Here is a 16407-nt window from a genome sequence, read left to right as displayed (position 1 = left end):
TAGAGAATTCCATACTCCAGTTTCAGTGGGGGTTTGCTTTATGAAGAGCCACATTAGTGTAAAAGATCATCTAGTGTATGTCTTAGGCTTTACTGCAGGGTCAATAGACCCTCCTGGTAACTAAATTCTTGTCCTGCCCTGCTGTCCCCCACCACATAAACACTGCCGAAAGCAGAAAGCAGCACTAATTTATTTTAGTGTACTGTAATGATGTATGACAAAGAGAAAAGAAGGGTAAGAAAAAGAAACAGTTGTTTCTTGTGTGCACTTGTAATCACAGATCTAACCCAGAGGGAGGAAATGGCACTGTCCAGACTAACTTGGTGGTGGTTTGATTTTGTCCTGTGTAAAGCATCCTTTACAAGAAGGATACAAAGCCATTTACACAGAACAATTAGCCAGGTCACACCCACAATGACTCAAGCCAGCTGAGCATGAAGGGACCGTTGTAGTGACTGGGGCTTTAGTGTATGGCCATGTTCTAATTAATCTGATGAGTACTGTTTGGATTTTAGATTAGTGGTTAAGTGAGACAGCTCTTGATTTAACAACAAACTTCGATACAATGAATGCAATGTGGGGAAATTAAATAAGGAAAAATAAGTTTAAATGAGTGTCAAGGGTGAAATACAGACAACAGTAAGAGGACCACAAGAAGCACTGATGATTAAGAGTCAGCAGCTTCCCTTTCAAGTGAAAAATGAGCTGCCAGGAGGAAAGCAAGGCAAGGAAACTTCCTGCTTCCTCCTGGAAATCAGGGAGCTGCAGCACTTGCTGCATCTGAGTTGTTGGGGGATGCAATGTTTATTTGAAGAGAGAAAAGAAGACTGAGCTGACTGGCTGCTATTGATGACTGCCTTTATTTTGGGTATCAAACAATTGCATGGGGCTGGAGAGGAGCGAGGAGAGGGCGCAGAGTTGCTAGACTGCTTTTTTTTTTTCTGTTAGGTGTCAGTCAGCATTGCAATTAGCTGTTAAAAGGGTACAGGAAACAAGAGGAAGCCGTTAGCTCTTTGGAGTGATAAAAAATATTAGACCAGTAAGAACTGAAAAAATAGAGTTAACATTCCTTTTTCCTCAAAAAGAGATTTAAAGGGGAAAAATAAATTTCTAATGTTTGACAACATTAAATATAGGAAAATAAGTATATTCACTAACTATGTATTTTAAAATTTATGCATTTTAAACAAGTGTTTACAACCATTTGACTACTGTTTTTTTTCTTTTTCTGTTACAAACTACTTTTTATGGTAGAGGGCAATGCTCTATAAACTGCACGCCCACCCATGCAGTTACTTTGTAAAGTTAAACAACAATAAATCATGCTATGCTTTGCATTCATAGGCTTTAAGTGACAGGGTTCCATAGGTGAGATGCAGACCACCTAGCAAAGCAGACTGTCCTTGGAGGGTGAGCACAAGCTCAACCCAGGCAGCGTTGCTGTGCCCAGTCTTGAAATCGTTTAGAGTACGAGCACAGCAAATGCAGTGAAGTGAATGTTTACATTTCTGTGTTGTATTTCTATACTTCTAATATATCCTTTGGCTCCTGAGAAAAGGCTCTAGCTACCAAGAGAAGGGCATGGTTAGAGAGCTACACAAGTGCTCTTCAGACAGATAAAAAGGAGCAAATGCTTGGTCTGGCAGTCTCTCATCAGGGAAGAGGTTAGAAACAAGCTGCCTCTTTCATATTAGGTCTGAAAATTGTTCCATTTTTCCAGCTTTCTAGAGCTTTATGAGATAATTGTCAGTTTCCAGGTGGCACAAAGTTAAATTTTGTAAAATAATGGATGTTAACTGGATTGCTTTGTTTTTCTCCAAAATATTAAACCTATATAAATATTCCCTTAAATTCTGTAGTTATTCTTGAAATGTTTTTGTCACTTGTGGTCTGTTTATAACCTAATCATTGTACTTCAGAGAACAAGGCACAATGACCAAAACTTTGAACTTGGTAAGTGCATTTCCTTTATTAAAAATGATCAAATAAAGGAATTAAATAAACAGAAATATCACATAAAAATACACTCAATTTTTTCAGAGCTTCTCAGTTCTTGTCAACATGTATATGTATATATATATATATAATTTTATTCTGAGAATGTCCAGAATACTAAAGCTACTTTTTTAATGTGATAAAGAATTTTCTTTTTGTTGCCAGAGATATTTTTCCCCTAATTAACGTGGAGGTTTTGTAAAGCAAAAAGTAACAATTAGCAGGAACTAATATATGCTTTTTTAGCCTTTTTAAAACATAAAATACACAATATTTCTCTTCCTTTATTCAAGTAATAATAATGACTGATGCTTCTCCAAGGACTGATCGCCCACTGCATAAGTCCAGTCTTGCTAATTCTGCTACAGTCACTTGACTTACAGTAAAGTAGTAAGATGAACGATCAGTATCTCCATTTTCCAAAGTACACACAGAGAGTTAAAATGATGCCTAAAAAACCCACAAAACAATCAAAGGCCCTGTTAGATCTCTGCAGCCAAAAGACTCCATGGTATTTGGAAGGGTTTGTCTGGGCAAGGAGAGAAGTCGTTTTCATGCCTACTTCCATATGCTCTTTTACAGGTACTTCAAGCATATCTACTTCCCCTACTTTGTAAAATGACTTTGGGATCTCTCAGGATAGGTGTGAAGTTATTGTTCTGCTCTTAAAAACTAGACTCAAATTCAGCTGAAGCTTAGCACTGCCTGCAGTGGCCGCTGTATCACACCAGTCCTTAGGCAAAGTGTGTATCACAGGGAGGGCAGGGATTTCTGTTTTATGGCACATAACCATGCTGAATCTGAGCACCAGTGCTCCCACTTTGGAAGTAGAAATTTGAACATGTTTCTAAGGGAGTAAATTCCAATTTGTGTGTTTTTTGGGGTGTTGAGGGGTTTTTTTTGGTTTGGTCGTTGGGGTTTTTTTGGTGTGGTTTTGGGGGGTTTGGTTGTTTGTTTTGTTTTGTTGTTGGTTTGGGGTTATTTTTGGTGACACAGAAGAGCTTAAGTAATCCATGTCTTATCTAAAGATTGTTTTGGGAAATTGGTTTTTCACATTTCAATTATCTTCCTCTAATGCTCAAACTAAAACCTAAGCAGCACTGTTATTATGTTCAGAAGGTAAAGGAAACAAAGAAGTGAATCACTTATCATTTGCTATAGCCACCATCTTCTCTGACTTAATTAAAATATGACATTAATTTGGAAACCGTTCAGCTACAGATACATATTTAAATGGTTATAATATAATAATGATAGGTGCCAAAATTTTATTCACTCACTCTAACAGTTTATTTTAGGAAACTCAGTCCAGAAGGATGAACCTTGAATATACAAATTATTGCAAGGAAGAAAATTTTATGATGTCTGTTAGTTAATACAGAAGCCAATCTTATTAATCACGGATTTACAGAGGGCTGTTTTATTAGATGTTAACCATAGCTTATGTTGACAATTGATTTTCATTGTAGGACAACTAAATTTATTATTTGTAAAAAGATAAAGATAATTAAATTGACTTTATAAAGGTTACTATCATAAATGTTAGTACCTGAGAATAGCAAACATAAAACTGCCTTAGCAGCAAAAATTCAGTTAAATGATAGGTGGGTTTTTTCCATTACATTTAATAGTCCCTGAACATTTTTAGCCTTCATTTTATTTTCCTACTGCTACCACCTACTGCTGTAAAAAACTGTTTGGGTTGAAGCCCCACTTTTAGTTTATTTTCTTTCCAATAAAACAGGGTCAAAACATTTTTGAAGTTATAGAAGTAAAATAAAACAAATTAAAGCTTTAAGTACAAATGTGTTATGTTGTCTTGTCATTTCTCATATTTGTCCTGAAATTATTCAGACTCTGTTGAAAAAGATGTTGGATCTACAATAAAATTTGACACCTATGGGGCTTTAAGAATTAAAAAGAGTATTATTAAGGAAGTTAATTTGAACCTTTGCTTCTTGCTCTAAGGGAAAGTACAAATCTTGCATGGTCAGGATCCAAGTATAACAAGTATTCCTCTTCTCTGTGGCATTCCTGCTGTGTGAACAGCCCCTGACAGATGAGTACCCACTCCTGGTGAAAGTGAGAAGGGTGAGGACACAGGAGTGCTGGCAATTCATGCTGCCGTGCTCTGAGAGCTGCCTCCCTGGCCTGCCAACAAAAGCTGCTGTCAAAGCACAGCCCATGCTCCTCTTCCCATGCCACCACAGTTTGGTCTTGTGTTTGTGGAGCTGCAAGCATTTGCACTTGTGTTTGCTGTGCTGAGGGGCCCAGTCTTAAATCCATATGGAGTTTGGTGTGACAGAGGATGGAGTTCAATCCTCACCACCTCTTCAACAGCTGTGGTTGATTTTGATGGGGCTCAGTAGTCCAGGTGAAGCTTTGTTGGACATTGTTCTCTTGTGGTCAAGCCACTTCTTGGTCACTAGTTCTCCTCCCAAGGCAAGGTATGACCTGAATTCAGCCTTTCTATGTTCATTTAGGCACTTGTACAGAGGTACCCATGGCAGAACCTTCGGTACCCTGATCTCTCCAGTGCCAGGGGAGACAGACAGGAGCCTCATTGGCTGATTCATTGCTAAGTGCCCTGTGTGTTTCTCCTCATCAACTGCATGGGAACCTAAGGAGGAAGTGATTTTAACTTGGATGCTACAAGTGCATTGCTGAATCTGGGATTAGCATCACTCACCTTAAATTTTCCCATTGTGATTTTTTTTTAATGTTAAAGGCATTTATTGAAACATAAAATACAGATGCCTTGGCTGAATTTTAACTCTTCACAGCTACCTCACAATGTCCTGTTAGCCACCTTCAGGTCCTTATAAATAGCACTTTCTGATCCTCTGTGTGCACATTTGCCATGGAGGTCCTGAAGCCATTGTAAGAAACTGATATTGTCTGGTTTTAATACATTACTTAATCTGCTCAGGACTAAGCCAAGGCAGACTTACTCTTCAGACTTACTCTCTACTGCATTTTGATGCAGTATTTACTTTAAATGAAAGGCCATGATCCTGTTCAAAGACATGATTTCCCCTCTCTCCTCTGCTGTCATTAGAGTCAGATAACAGGAAGAGACAGTAAGATAACTGCCACTTATTTAGATTTCACTGAAGCTTTCAGGCAGAAACAGGGACGCCAGCCAGAGCCAAATCAATTCATTTGAATGATTTGCTGATTATCCATGTTAGTTATTCCCTGATTATCTTGCCTGCTGTCCAGAACTAGTTCTTTGCCTTTGGGCTTGGGTTGGCTGTTTATTTTAACCTATTATTTATGGGAAATATTCTGCAGCATGAGCAGCGCACCCCAGTCTGCAGATACCAGAATAACTGGCACTGGAAAAACTGAGGATTGGTATTTTAATAACTGATTGACAGAAATAAAGTTTGATCGTAACTTTTCATGGGGGCATCTGAACTTGTTAGCGAAGCAGGGTTAACAAATACTTTAGTAGTTCTTTTCATGACTTTGTCTTGAACATTTAGATCGCTGCTCTTGTGTTTTAATTAATGCTGAAATTATGGGCATTCCAAAAGCTTCCCATCACTGAATGGCAATCATACCTGTAGAAGAATTTAGTCTAAAAGTTGTGGAGCAAGTGAACATGCACAAACAGGCATGGATGTGGTAACATGCACACCAACAGCAGCATAATGTGACAAAGGTAGGTGTCCAGGCCCCAGTTTCCAGTCCAGAGTTGCTGAACCACAGTCCTCTCCTCTCATCTGGCAGCACAGTGCTGCTGTAGTCACTGCTGCATCCCTCCAGGGAGTTCATGCTCTCCATCCCAGAACCACTCAGCATAAAAAGAGAATCAGTGCTGCGCCTAAGACTTTGCTCAAATGTAAGCTTTCTTTCCATAGAGTCTATAAGTTCATACTTCCAGGGGTCATACAAGATGATGAGCTATAGCAAAGTTTAGGAAATTTGAGTAAATAACATTCTAAAGTATGATGGGATGGAGCTACATTAGCCGGTAACTAATTCAGTCAGATTATGCAGTCTGACCTTCTTCCTGAACCAAAGGATCTGAAATACTCTTCAAAATAAAAGGTAATGTTCTGTACTTTGGGGCTTCTGGTGACAAAGAGAAAATTAAGCCTCTGAATTTGATTCTCTTGCATTGTCATTACTTTCCAAGTGAGGCAGGCCCTCAGCCAACAGACTGTTTTCTGGCTTTTAACCATGCGTATTTTGACAACATAATGTAGATAAACACATACAGTTTTCTCAACAATAGAAATAAATCACTTCAGTCTATTCATTACCATGCCTAAGTGAGTTTTTCTGCAGTAACTAAGGTAATTACACATAGTATGAGCTAATGCAGGAGACATTTGGAAACAAGGCTGTGACCAAAATGAGATATTGTCATTCTAAATGATGACAGAAAGACATCTCCATGACAAAGCAATAGAGATAAAATCAGACAACATGTTTTGCAGCCAAACACAGAACAAGAAATTAAAGCAACTCATGATGCTATCAAAATTACAGGCCAGTTTTCCCTCCCTCACGGACTGGTGCAACAGGTGCAGCCTGTGGGGTGAGGCTCTTTGCCCAGACAAGAGTGGCAGCCAAACGGCCAGGGCTCATTCCCTCTCTCACCAGCCTGCCCTCCTCTCCTTCCTCACCAGCCTGCCCTCCCCCTCTTCCTCACTAGCCTGCCTTCCTGTCCTTTCTGCTGGCACACATACAACTCTCTTCGTTTTGCTCATCAGTCAGGACAAATTGAGAAGTCCGAGGAGGGACTGATAAATCAGGATTACAGAGCAAAGTCCACAAGAAGAGATGGCACCACGGTGGCCAGTGGGAGCATTTGTTCAGTGTGGGGAGAGAACTCCAGGAGCAAATACAACTTTCACAGCACAGATAACAGGTTGCCTCTTGACATCAGTCCCCAGTGAAGTTGATCCAACCTGTAATATCTGCAAAATCAAACTTTTGGCACGGCAAATAAATCTAGCCATTCTGAAACCTTAAAAGCCTCCATTTCAGTCATACACATTGCTGTAAACAGCATGTATTAAAGTCAGCTGGACCAGATGTGATAAAAAAGTAAATTTTTGGCTTAAAGATCACATTTTTTAAACTTACCAGGTACCTGTTGACATCTGTGTGTCTCATTATGAGAGGAGCACCAGAGCTGCTTTACTAACACCATTAACTCCAACGTCTTCTTCCTGCCAGTGACCAGAAGAGGCTACTGGGGGGAGCTGTGGGAGAAACAGGCACCAGCAGAAAAATCCTTTCCTGCTTTCATCAAGCAGCTCTGAAACGGCTTCCTGAGCCAAACACTGTGAACAAGCTATGTTTAATGCTCATCAATGTACCTATCCTCCATTAATTTCTCTTCTCTTTTTCTGAACCCATTTAGACTTTTGGCATCCAGCGCTTCCCATGGCAACAAGTTTCATAATTTAATTATGAACTGTGTGAAAAAGTACTTCCTTTTGTTTGTTTTAAATGTACTAGAAGAGAATTACAGGATGCACAACAGAATTGCATGAGCAGTCTTAAATAGGAAGATAATGTGGAACGACAATGGAAAATCAGTCTCAGGACAGAGAACTGGAAACCAGCTTTGTTTTTGCTTTACTCTGACCACCAGTACAGGGTTAGTTAATACTTCCTATTGTTCCTCTCCCTGTCATAAATAAGCCAATTCACGTGATTAGTGTGAAAAGTTAGAAAACAATCTGAAGTCTCTACAGAAATAGTAATGTTTGTTAGAAAGATGAGATCTGAGGTCTTCCTTTTCTCTTAGAGCAGAAAAGATATGGTGACTGCTGTGCTGAGCAAGGAGGGCCTCTGAATTTGCATTTGAATTTTCTAGGAGATGCAACAGTTAAAAATGTCAATATGATTTGGGGCTCTCATGGAGACACACCACAGGGAAAGAGCAAGTGAGTCTCTCTTCTTGGAACTGACGTGCGATAGCATCTGGAAAAGGTGAGTGCAGTTCTCTGCACCTCGTTACTGGGAAGCCAAGCTGGAGGAAGTTCAGAGAAGAAGAGCCAACTGTAGCTATATGCTTGGAAGAACTGCCTGATGAGAAAAAGTACAAAGAGCTGACAGCATAGTTTGCTAACCAACGCTTAGGGAGTAAGATGACATAATAACTGTCAAGTAATGTTTTAAGTGTAAACCTGCAGGAATGAGAGGAACTAGGTTAGCGTGGGACAAGAGAGTAGCATAAGTAGTGACAGGCATAACAGAAAGAAAACGTAATAACAGAGCTTTATGACCCCTGGCCTTGCCCCAGGTGTGGTTTGACCTGGTTGTTCCTGGTCTCAGCATGTAATGTCTGTAAGGAGCACACAGGTTGTGATGCTCTCACCCAGCAGAGAGAACTGTGGCCACAAACTCAGCAGCGCCATTGCCCACACTGTGAAGAGGGGCTCAAGTGTTGCTTGCAAGTCCCAAAAGCAACAGAAGCACAGTTCATGTCCCCTTTGCGTTACTGTCCCTGGCAATGCTGGCAGAACTTTGATTGAGGTGTTCTCTGGAGAATGCACATTCCCAGGTCTAAGTTAGAGTATAGGCAGACATGGAAAGATTGGTCCTGTTTGGCCTTTATCGATAGTCTCTAAGAAACTATTCACGTCATGAAACCCCCAGACAATGAGACTTAAGTATTCAAAGCCCATATGTGAACTAAATATGAAGAAAACTGTAGAAAATGCAACAGGCAAAATTGAAAGTGCATTGTATTGCAACAGTTTCAACTGCAGCAGGGTTTGAGGAGTGTGCACTGCAGGTAACGATTTCCTTCTGCTGCTTTCTGTGATTTAATGGTTATCTACAGCATCCTGACTCTTTAGGAATTTACCCTTCAGTGATACAGCCAGAGGCTGTGGTGCTCTCTCCCAAACAAACCCATTTATCTGTAGAACACACTTATCCTGGCTAACTGACTTTAACACACATTCTCACAGTTTAATATTTTACAGGTGTCAGATGGGTGCTATGAAGGCTACATAAGAGCAATGTCATGTCTACCAATAGATTCAGTCCTGTGGGGAAATGTAATGTGAAAGAGACAGAACTAATAGAAAAACTGTGGCAAGCCACAGAAATTGAATTATACAGAGGGCTTAGTTTAGACACATTTTAATATCAAATTGTTTATTTATCTTCAAAAGTAAAGTACTCTGACTTGAGTAATCATGGTCCAATTAAACCTGCCCTTATTTATGGCAAGTACGTCTGAGACTGAAGATAGCTTTTCTTCAAGAACAAATCTCTTAGAAGATAATCTAATGGCAAAAGTCATTGAAAGAAAGTCATCAAAGAAAGAGCTCACACTCCCTGACTGGTAGATGTTCTTCAAAGAACAGATGTGAGCTACCTCTATCTTCAGTTTTAATTTGTTATATCATGTTAATTAATTCTAAAACTTTAATTTGCACTACCTTCTTAAGAAAATTACTGGAAAACGTATAGATTTCACAAAGATTACACAAAATCAAAACACACAGCTACACAGAAAGCAGTGTAGAATCTGTTCTTCTAAATGAAGGTATCTCTCCAGTTAATTTCTAGTACATGTTGGTAATATTATACAAGGAATAATTTTGGTCCGTTATGATGCTGTAATTAGTAGGTCTCTCCCACTATCTACAGGATTTCTGAAGTCTGTCCTGGTGAGCAGTCTGAATTCTGCATCTCCTTTCCAAATGTTCTATGACTCTGAACAGATTTTTAAAAAACCCTAACTCTTCTGACACCTCTGGCATGAACTAACAGAGTAATAGAAATGATGAGGTCTCTGGACTCAGAGACTCGAGGCTGGGTACTGTCTGTGACTGATGCTGTTGTGTTTTGTCAGTTGATTCCGGGCTAAGCAGTTTTCATTACAGGGACACCTCAGCTCAGGGGCAGGAGCAAGAAGGGGAGACATCTGCCTTAGGGAAAAACTTTTCTTCCTTTCCTTTTTGCTATTTAATATTGTACTTTATGAAACATTTCCCTGTGCAACCATCAAGGCATATTCTCTCAGTCTGTTATAAAAAATAAATTATTTGCCTACAAAAATCATCAGCTTCAATGGACTCCAAATCCACTGCATGAGTTCCAAATTTATCTCTAAGGCAATTCCTCCAGCCTTCTAGAGCAAATTCTACCCAAGTATTTTGGCTTCTACCTGTGAAAATGAAGCCTTTTGAAGAGTTTCTGTACCTGAGAGTCTAGCAATCCATTTTTCAGATGAGGACAGATTTCAGATCCATCCTTCTAACCCCACTGTTAAACAACCATTAATAATTAGCTGGATGGTTATTGTAAGCTTCTGTATTTGACTGTTAACAGGAACTGCATATGTCTGCTCCATATAGAACAAACCTATCTAGGGATTGATTTTATGATGCCAAAATGATAAAGTTTGCGAAAAGATGTAGAGTGAATGTGTAAGCTCTGGAAAACATTAACAAAAATAACTAAGTAACACTCCCTATTCATACCTAATTCCTACTGACATCAAATTTAGCTGTGTGTACTTTGGACTCATTGGAACTGTTACCATGAAAAATCTTGCTGCACAAGTCCTCTTTGAAACATATAATATTTGTGTTCTGATTGCTCTGTTTAAAAAAAAAAACCAAAAAGGTTTTGTCATCACTGTAGTTTAGGCAGATTCTCCATTGTCTGGTGTCTTGTTACAGTCATTTATATCAACACAGAGTGGGTGTACAGTAGCCAGCAGTCTGTGTAAGCAACATTTTAGATTCAGTTTGCACTTACGTAAATGATTGTGCAAGATGTGAGAGGCAATCTAGCCCCTGGGAATTATATATGGTTTTGGGCGTAATCTTGATGTGTGTAGCCAACACATAAAAATATAGAGAAGTTTTAACATGTTACCGTTGCCATCACCCCAAATAAATATAAATATAATTAAACAAGCAGCTTTCAGTCTCACTTATAGGCAGGATCCAGAAAAGCTCATGTTTTTGGTGGCAAATATATAGGAAATATGAGCCTATAAGGAACAATATATTGCTTTGTTTTTCATGGCATTGTTCACCACATTCTCATAATGGTCAGATAAGAAAGTTTTCAGACCAAGGAAGAGTTAGAAAAATGCATTACAGAAAACTTATAATCTGTGTTGTTTAATAGGATGCATTTACTTTGCAATTGCCTTGCAATTCAGAAGAAAACTCTGGTGAATTATGTCACATTTCAGCTGAATTAAACTGGTTTAGAGATACTGTATCATGATAATCACTAAGACAGCCCAGTCCAGAAAGAAAGTGGTATTAAACTATGTTTATAATGTGGGGCCATGTGTTCCTTCCTTTTACCACAGAGCCATAAATGTTGCATATTCCACTTTGCAAGTCAAGGCATCCCAGAAGAGATATTAATGATATTGGGGGCTACAGGAAATGGAAGCACCTTAACAATGTGTTCCCCTGAGGGTCTGGCATGTGCTGCCTTGGAAATTCTTGACAAGGCTCAAAAGCACCATTAAAGCTTTTCTGTAGCTTGTTTTTCTTTTTCTTTTTCCATCAGAGCATAGGTGAAAAGTGCTCTTGGTGGTGGCAGCACATCTCTCATACCCACCAATATTCATTTAACATTAACAAATTGCTTAAACATTCCTCAGATGTCTGTGTCTCTCTGCAGAAATTTGGGATCTTTATTTTGCCTGACTCTAAACCACAACCCCAAGTGAAGGAGCAAAGGAGGAACTGAAGAGACAACCCCTGGCCGACTTTTTGCCGGTTGCTTTCATCCCTTGAAGTTTTCCCTGTGATGGAGCTCTGCAGGTTTTCAGGGCAAGGCAAGGATGTGTAAATGCCAGTGAAAAAAAATCTGCTTTCTCCTAACCCAATGCTCAGAAACAGCTGAACCCATTTTGCTGAGACCTTAAATGTACTCAGCGTGATGGAGATTCCTTCAGAACAGAATTCTTTTCACTCAGATGATTTAAATTTGGCAAACTCATAGTGGTGTAGAACAAAAACCAAAAAGCTCCGGCTAGCTCTGCCTAGAATAATAGTTTATCTATTGTCCACCCCTTTTTAGACCAAGATTTGTCTTGTTCTATGTAATGAATGTCTTTAAGACTGACTTGCCTTAATGTTTATGACAGTTGTAACTCATTTAATGAATCAAATCATGATGGTGAGGAGGAGGAAGTTGTAAGAAGTGAATATCTAACAGATGAGTTATCTGGAAGAAGGCAGCACCTACTGACATCACTCTGCAACGTGCAGTACCTCTGTCTGGAGCAGTCTGGCTTCCATGATGCTAGAAAAATCAGAGAGGTGAACTCCCTCCTATTTCCTCCTTGGAAGGTGTTCAAGGCTATGGCCTCACCTCACTTGGAAGAGTCTTGAAATATTTTCAATAATGGGAAGGGGTGGAATGGCTGTGGGTTGGATCCTCTTGGAAAGTGCCCTGTAGCATTAGGGAATGACACTGCTGGTAGCCTGCTCCAGCTGTTAAAAAGATGGAGTTTTGCTGAGTTGCTCACTAATTCTGTACAGCCAAACTCAGTTATTGCAGCTAGGAATGATCCATCTCTGGTGTAAGCTCACTGCCAAAGCCTGAAGTGTCACAGAGGGTGTGATTGTGGGTGAAACCCCAGTTTGGAGAGCAGAAACCGGCTAGGTACACGTTAGTGACAACAATCCGTGAGGCAAAGGAAAGTGTTCTGTAATTCCAGACACACTCACCTATAAATTGCTGACCGGTTTATGTATTGCCGATATAAGCACCCCAGGGATCAGGAATATTCTGCTTATCGGGGCGTTTATCACAGATAATCATGGGTGCGGTGGAAATACCGCCTGGCGTGTGTCGCTGGTTTTGGAAGCTTTCATTTCCTGATTTTCTGACACTGGTTGAGGGGGGATTGCGGTTTTGATTTTTTTATTATTTTCTTTTAACGCACCGGACAGAGGACAGGCCAGCACAGCTCAGCGCCCTCCGCCGTGCGCGCCCGCGGTGCCGCCGTCCAGCTGTTTCGAGTTACCGCCGCCCCGTAAAAGCCGCTCACGAACACGGTGACACATAAACGCTAAATTAAAGCTGTGCTGCTCCCCCGCCCCGGGGCTGGGGCAGAGGGAGATCCGACCACCCGCAGCCGGGCCGCGGGGCCCAGATTCCCCGCAGCAGTGGCTCGGAGGCGGCCGGCGGGAGGCTCCAGATCCCCACCGGAGCCCGTGGGGGCCGCTTCCTTCCTCCTGCAAATGCTTCTCCCACCGCCAGGCACCTGTGGAACGCCGGCCTTGGGGAAAGCTGTCCGGGGCTCCACGCAGGACGAGGGCTGGAAGGGGAGGGAAATCGGCTCAAAACAGCCGATGAGCGAGGCTGGGCTCGCTTACAGCACAGCCCCGGGCGCACCGTCCTGCCAGGCCAGCGTGGCAGCATCACTCATGGCGCGGCCGGTGGCAGCCGGGACCCCGCTGCTCCCCCCGGGGAGCCCGCCCGACCCCTGCCCGCCAGCCCCCGACCAGAGGGGACACAAGGAGCAGCTCATTCGCACCGGCTTCCTCCGGCCGGAGCCGCTCTTTCTGTCCGCCCCGCCAGGAGCGCGCCCGGGCGGCAGCGGCGGACACGGGCCCCGCCCGGCCCCGCCGTCGGGGCTGGCAGCGGGGCCGCCTGCTGCAAGTGGGGACCTTGGTTTTTATTGTTATTTTTTCCTTGAGCTCAGAACTCCTCGAAGGCGGGTGATTTCACGGAAAGTGAAGGGGAAGACAGGGCCCCGAAGTTATTACACAAAATAATGAGTTCTCCAGCCGATCCCTTCGGGCTGAGACCGTGCCAGTGCGGGGATGCACGCATCCCGCCCCGCCGCCCTCCAGAAATCCCCAGATTAGCAGGAAAACTTGGTGGTGTTTCAAGTGCATACCAAGAAAATTAATGTGAAAGCATTCCTCTTTTTAATCGGGAAAGGCGTATATTTTCTCTCTCTCTCAGTGCTTCTCTCTCTATTCCCCCCTCCCTCCACCCCGCTCAGGGTTTTCCAGATAAATTGGAGAGCTTTCCAGAGAGAACCTGGAGAAGAAATAATAGAAATACTCAAGCACTGTCTTCGTTGCCCTGATCTACAGCACCTTACTTTAAATGCCCGTTAGACTGTAAAATCCGGTCAAAACTGTATTCATTGCAACAATATTGGTAATAATGTATTTTGTGCAAAGTTGCATTATCTCCCTCACGACAGAAACTACAAACAAAATGTATGTTCCAAGAGAAAAGGAAAAGGTTTTATTTAATCCAGAAAATAATTAAAATCTCATGTATTTTTATTGGTTTTAGTATCCAGCAGAGTGAAAATATTGAAACTCCGAGACCCCTTGCATTAAAAAGTCACAACTGTTCTATTTTATTAGTTCTGACTGTGTGAAAAAAATTATAAGGACAACATTGAAAAAATCCGGGTTTTAGAGCCCCGAATGGCCATAAAAACAATAAAATCAACTATAAAACCTGCACTAGTGATATTAAAAAATTATGTAGTTCAATAAATGTGACATTTCATGAATGCGGATTTAATAGTCTCCAACCCGTGGAAGGAGGAAGGCTGAGGTCTAACAATTGAATTTGAAAGGGGTGGTTCTGTAGAACTGCAAAATTAAGTGCTTCATTTTTCTTTTTAGGGATTATGCAGGGGTAGTGGAATGTAATAACTGTGTCATTAAAACTTCCTTTTAACAAGGCCTATTGCTTGTATAAAAGTCAGAAAGGAATAATCTCTTCCTCTATTTATTTGTTTTCCAATAATACAGAAAAACATTTTTTTTTCTTTTTGCATAAACTTGTTCTCAAGATTTTGAATCGACAGCTTGTAAAATATTGTGGGGGCCCTCCATTCTGCTGCCTCATATCATGCACGTCGTTATTCCAGAGGGCAACGGGTCATCGGTTTACTGTACATTTATTAAGTAAATCAAGCTGCAAATCCAACACTTCCAGATGAAAACATTAACTAAACCCCTTGGAAAGAGCAATGCCTGGGAGACTGAACACAGAGAAAAAACAATCAAAACTGTCAGCTCACTTTACGTGTACCTGATATTTACAAGACACAAGACCACGCTTTAAAGGTGAGTTTTGGCGTTTGTTAACAATATAAAGAAAAAGAAAACCCAACCTCTGTATTATTAAAATATTTTTTTGTTTTTCATTTCACCAACACCCTTTCGTCTCGCTCTGAGCCTCTTAGTTATTAAGATCTTCCTGGGTTTGGAGACTTTTTTTTTTTTAAAGGGAAAAAAAAAAAAAAAAAGCAGAGTTATACCAGCACCTGCTATCCCTTAACAGCTTTCCGTGCTCGCTGTCAGCACGGGGGCGTGTGATGGAGACGGGGCACGGCGGGCTCCGGGACTCGCAGGGTGCACCTGCCGCCTCCGCTCGCACGGACAGGTAGAGGCTGCTCCAGCCGCTGCCGTCGGGGCGAGGCCCCGGCTGCTTGAGGGGCGCGGGCAGAGCGGGGCTCGCTGCCCCTTCCTCACACCTCCCACCACCCCGAGTCCGGCCCACAGCGGTGCTGGCTGGGGGCTGCGGGGCAGGGGGAATCACCCGGCGGGATCTTAAAAATTTAATCGATGGAGCCAGGTGGCGCTGCTCGGGCCGTCATACCGCCTTCCCCGCCCAAGCTGTCGGGCACTGGCTCCCCAGCCCCATACGGCCCCCATCGCCCCCAGTCTGCCGCACGGTGCCAGGCGGGACGCGAGCAGCGCGGCGCGACTTCCTGCTTCGCCACGCCGTGCTCTCGGCCCTGTCCTGGGCACGGGGCAGGAGCCCGGGCGGCCCCGCCGCCCACGCACTCCCCCCACTCGTTCCCGGTCCACGCAGCCAGGCGGAGCGCCCGCGCGGTCTTTTCCAAGCGAGAGATCCCCGGGCCGAGTGGGGGGTGCCCGTCCGCTTCTTGCCTCCTCCCTCGGTCCGCGCCAGGGCCACGCTGCAGGGGTCAGCGCGCACCGCCGCGGGGAAGCCCGAGAACCGGGTGACGCTGTGCCGTGCGCCCGAGAACCGGGTGACGCTGTGCCGTGCGCGGGCACAGGAGCGGGAAGCGCTGCGGGAGGCGCCGGGCCCCCAAGTGCCGTCGGGGCCCGGCGGGCGGCAGATCGCGCCCCGCCGCCCCGGGTTCCCCCGCGCTGCGGCCGTGGTTGATTGGCGCCGCGGGGAGTTCGCTCGGGGAGGCGGGGGAGTGTTTGCCGGCGGGGGGTGGTTTCCCCCTTCCCTGGCCGGGCTCATTGGCCAGACGGCGCCGTGGCAGGAAGGGGACAGGGACCACGCGGGCTCCGCCCCGCGCCAATAGAAACCTATCGAAGGGTAACCCGAGCCCAGAGAAACCCGCGGCCGCGGTGCCAGCACCCAGCCGCCGCGGTCGGGGCCGGTTTTCCGCAGGGGCGGCCGGGGGCGCGGGGGTGCGCGGGCGGCGACCGCGCC

Source organism: Pseudopodoces humilis, chromosome 9 (genome assembly GCF_049639895.1).
Source record: "Pseudopodoces humilis isolate 2021_Gansu_Grassland_sample_001 chromosome 9, ASM4963989v1, whole genome shotgun sequence".
NCBI lineage: Eukaryota > Metazoa > Chordata > Aves > Passeriformes > Paridae > Pseudopodoces > Pseudopodoces humilis.
Note: the sequence above shows the minus strand (reverse complement) of the source record.